This window comes from Lithobates pipiens, unplaced genomic scaffold, assembly GCF_037356315.1.
Source record: "Lithobates pipiens isolate NorthernLeopardFrog02 unplaced genomic scaffold, aLitPip1_a1.2 Scaffold_13, whole genome shotgun sequence".
Taxonomy (NCBI): domain Eukaryota; kingdom Metazoa; phylum Chordata; class Amphibia; order Anura; family Ranidae; genus Lithobates; species Lithobates pipiens.
The window spans coordinates 288231494-288236852 of NW_027507718.1; positions in this window are offsets into that span (position 1 = coordinate 288231494).

The following is a 5359-nucleotide window of genomic DNA, read 5'->3' on the forward strand; positions in this document are numbered from 1 at the left end:
CTGTTCTACATATATTATCCTTTGTTATCATGCTGCTATGTTCTGTGTATATATATATATATATATATATATATATGAAATTACCGTTGTATTTATTTTATTGTCTGTGACCACTATGAGAAACTCACACGCTGTCCATGACCTCATTTAAAGTCCAGATTTTCCTGTTCTTTATATTATAATCTATTCAAGGTCTCAGTTCCCCACTCTTCTTCTTCACAAAGAAGAAACCAGCACCAGCAGGAGACGAGGATTTGTGGATAAAATCTCCAGAAAATGCGTCTGCAACATACTCCTCCAAGACCGACAAAGGGTAAATCCGGCCACGAGGAGGTATGGCACAAGGTTGAAGGTCAATTGCACAATCATAAGACCGGTGTGGAGGCAAACTACCACCTTAACCCTTGTCAAAGACATCGCTAAAATTGCGGTACTCCTCCGGCAGGGAGGAGAGTGAAGAGGTGCACATGACCTTGGATACCTTCAGGAAGCATGTCTCACTGCATTGTGGTGACCAGGAGAGAGTGCTACACAACTCCTAGCAGGGATCCGGTGCGTCCCTGTTCACTGTTTCAGGTCAGATTTCAGCCCGAATTGTGGGTTGAATTCGGAACTGAAACAGACCAAAAGACGCACAGGACTCCAGTGCAACTTTGCACTGGAGATATGTGAACCGGCTTCATAGAGTGCAGATGAAATGTTCTTGCTATTGCAATGCGGGGAACCCGCATCCAATTTGCAATAGTGTGAACCCAGCCCTACTTATGCACCCCTTTTACACCAGGACGTTTTACAGGCGCTATAGCGTTAGAAATAGCGCCTGCAATCCGCCCTAAAGAAGCTGCATCAGCGGTGCGCTGGCAGGATGTCAGAAAAAAGTCCTGCCAGCAGCTTCTTTTGAGCAGTGAAGGAGCGGTGTGTTTACCGCTCCTCCACCGCTGCTCCCCATTGAAATCAATGGGGCAGCACTGTAATACCGCTGGCAAAACGAAGCTATTGAGGTGTGTTGCCAGCGGTTTTAACCCTTTCGTGGCCGCTAGTGTGGGTAAAAGCGTCCCGCTAGCGGCTGAAATGCGCCGCAAATCCGGCGGTAAAACGCCGCTAAAAATAGCGGCGTTTTACCGCCGACGAAATGGGCGGTGTGGTGTGAAAGGGGTCTAAAAGAGAAGTATGTTGTTTTTTTTTGTTGGCCCGTTTATACTTACCTGGGACTGATGCTGCATATGTCCCCCACCACCTCTACACTGAGAGCCAAGCGATAGAACATCGCCGATGGCTCGGTTCTCACAGCTCCCTGAGCAGATAGCTGCTGACTGTCAATCAGCTTCTCTCCGCCCTGCCCCCCCCCATTAGAGCACTAAAATGTGGAGGGGCTGCCAGTGGCAGGGCCAGATTAACAGCATCATGGGCCTGGTGCTGAGGATTTTGGTGGGCCTTTTTTACGGAAACAAAATGAAAATGCAAAAATGTTTTACTAAAACAAATTAAATATACTTTCACCAGTAATATCGGCCGTGCAGCCTTTGAGCAGCAGGAACACCCCCAATACCACCTGCTATGCGGTCTCTCAACAGCAGCAACATAGGAGACCACATTTCCAAACTGCCATTCAGGGAGATCCCCCCCTTCCCAAAAAAAAAAAAGAGGGGGGATGTAGTCTCGGGTTGATGGGGAAATAGGTGGCGGGGGGTGATTTTTCAGGCAAATGGCACTTAGCACTTAAAATCATCCTGACGCTATGCTTGATATGGCATCGGGATGATCAAATTCCATTATTTCTATTACTACATTGTAATATATAGTGAAATAGTTCAACTCACCATGATGCATTATCAGTGGGAACCTGAGCTTGTCACTTCCCACCAGATGCAGTGTGTCGCTTGCCACCATTGCCTGCTGCCAGATGCCACCCGCAGCCTGCCACCAGATACAGTGTGCCACTTGCCACCAGATACAATGTGCCACTTGCCATCAGCATGCCACCAGATACAGTGTGCCACTTGCCACCAGCAGCCTGTCACCAGATACAGTGTGCCACTGGCAGCCTGCCACCAGATACAGTGTGCCACTTGCCACCAGATACAGTGTGCCACCAGATACAGTGCCACTAGCAGCCTGCCACCAGATACAGTGTGCCACTTGCCACCAGATACAGTGTGCCACTTGCCACCAGCAACCTGACACCAGATACGGTGTGCCACTTGTCACAAGCAGCATGCCAGATAGTGTGCCACTTGCTACCAGCAGCATGCCACCAGATTAAAGCGGGATTCCACCCTAAAGTGGAACCTCCGCTGATCGGAACCCTCCCCCCATCCGGTGTCACAATTGACACCTTTCAGGGGGGAGGGGGGTATTTTCACCCACTTCCGGGCATAGACTCCCACGGGAGTCTACGCCATTTCCTGCCCTGCCGCGCTGTCTGCTGGGACACACACGGGTCCCAGTGACAGCGCGGAGATTTCCTATTGCGCGGCGCAGCTCGCGCAGTAGGGAACCGGGAAGTGAAGCCGATTCGCTTTACTTCCTGATTCCCTCACCTAGAATGGTGGCGGCAGCAGCCGAGGCACGAGCGGTCGATCGGCCTCGGCATCGCTGGAACCCGGGACAGGTGAGTGTCCATTTATTAAAAGTCAGCAGCTGTAGTATTTATAGCTGCTGGCTTTTAATATTTTTTTTTGGGCGGAATCCCTCTTTAAGTGTGCCACTTGCCACCAGCAGTCTGCCACCAGATACAGTGTACCACTTGTCACAAGCAGCCTGCCACCAGATAGTGTGCCACTTGCCACCAGCAGCATGCCACTTGCCACCAGCAACCTGCCACCAGATACGGTGTGCCACTTGTCACAAGCAGCATGCCAGATAGTGTGCCACTTGCTACCAGCAGCATGCCACCAGATACAGTGTGCCACTTGCCAACAGCAGCCTGCCACCAGTTACAGTGTGCCACTTGCCACAAGCAGCCTGCCACCAGTTACAGTGTGCCACTTGTCACAAGCAGCATGCCAGATAGTGTGCCACTTGCTACCAGCAGCATGCCACCAGATACAGTGTGCCACTTGCCAACAGCAGCCTGCCACCAGTTACAGTGTGCCACTTGCCACAAGCAGCCTGCCACCAGTTACAGTGTGCCACTTGCCACAAGCAGCCTGCCAGATATAGTGTGACACTTGCCACCAGCAGCATGCCAGATACAGTGTGACACTTGCCACCAGCAGCATGTCACCAGATACAGTGTGCCACTTGCCACCAGCAGCATGTCACCAGATACAGTGTGCCACTTGCCACAAGCAGCCTTCCACCAGATACAGTGTGCCACTTGCCACAAGCCGCCTTCCACCAGATACAGTGTGCCACTTGCCACAAGCCGCCTGCCACCAGATACAGTGTGCCACTTGCCACAAGCCGCCTGCCACCAGATACAGTGTGCCACTTGCCACAAGCAGCCTGCCACCAGATACAGTGTGCTACTTGCCATCAGCAGCCTGCCACCAGCAGCAGTGTACCACCAGATACAGTGTGCCACTTGCCACAAGCAGCATGCCAGATACAGTGTACCACTTGACACAAGCAACATGCCACCAGATACAGTGTGCCATTTGCCACAAGCAGCCTGCCATCAGATACAGTGTGCCACTTGCCACCAGCAGCATGCCAGATACAATGTGCCACTTGCCACCAGCAGAATGTCACCAGATACAGTGTGCCACTTACCACCAGCAGTGTGCCACCAGATACAGTGTGCCACTTGCCACCAGCAGTGTGCCATCAGCAGCCTTCCACCAGATAGTGTGCTACTTGCCACCAGCAGCAGTGTGCAACCAGCAGCCTTCCACAAGATAGTGTGCTACTTGCCATCAGCAGCCTGCCACCAGATACAGTGTGCCACTTGCCACCAGCATGCAACCAGATACAGTGTGCCACTCGCCACCCACAGCCTGTCACCAGATACAGTGTGCCACTTACCACCAGCAGCCTGCCACTGCCTCCAAGACTCTCCCCAATTGGTTAGAAGAGACAGGGCCTGCATAGTCAATCAAATCCCTGGAGCCCCCACCCCTCCTGAGCTGGGATGGTATGGCTGTATGCCAGGAGTTTTGTTTAGACCAAGTTGTACAGGGTTGTGTGTGCAAGCTTTTGGGCTCACACTGGTGTGCTGCAGTTGGCTGCACTGCTCATGTATCTGCAGTTTTAGCTGCAGTCCTATTGATTTATATCAGGTTGCAGGTTTTTGCTGCATTTTCTGACAGTGTGCCAAAGATGCAGCATGCAGGAATTTTGGTGCGCTTTCAGAAAATGCAGAAAAAACAAACAACCTAATAGAAATCTATAGGACTGGGGGTAAAACGCAGGAAAACTGTGGATACACCAGCAATGGGCCAAAACACAGCAAATCAGTGTGAACCACCTAAAAGCACAAGGGACCACCAAGCACTGCCACAGGCTGATGACACAGTTCTAAACACTTTGGCTGCAGTTATAACAGCTACTGCTGGAGAAAAAAGTTAAAAACGAGGGAAAGGGATATAAGAAACCAGTCACTGAGCTCACATGTGGACGGTCCCTGGAGGCTGATCACTCAGAGATATCCTGTTCACCTTCTATCTGCCGGTGTTTCCCACCCACACGGCTCCTTCACTGCACAGACTTCACAGAGGGGGAGGGGAAAGGCAGAGCCAACTCAGCCTCTCCCATTTGTGTAGGGGGGGAACTGTGCACTGTGACATTGTAATAACCACAGTGAGCAAACACAGATGCAGCCAGACACCCCTACATTTACACACACTTCTCCTGTCCCATAGAAGTTTATGGACAGGAAAAAAAAAAATCGGGCTTATGCTGCTGGCTGGGTGGGCCTATTTTAAGGCAGGGGCTTGGTGCTGCAGCTCCATCAGCCCCTATGTTAATCCGGCCCTGGCCAGTGGTCGTCTCAGTCTCTCAGTGGTGGATCCAGACTTTATTGTCGGGATGACGTAGTGCCTGGACTAATATCCGTGACATCAGCAGAGAGCGGACTTCAGACAAACGGGTAACAGGAGTGCAAAGCGGATCGCACTCCTGTGAACCATAGGACAAAACACAGCCAAACGAGTTCAGGCTGAACTTCCCCTTTAAGAGAAAGGAGATAACTTTCACTTTCCAGCCTCCAGAACACAAAATAAGAAACCCACACAGGAAGTGACCTCGTACAGGTTAGCGGTTCTCACTTCTGGGCGTGTCTTCCTCTCTGGCCGCCCAATCACTCCTATGCAGTAGGCGAGTGCCCTCCTCACTGGTCGTTTCCTCCCTTATCACTTGTGTACAGGAGAATGATGAACGCACTCATTCTTGGGCGTGTTCTACCCTCAGATTGCCTTAT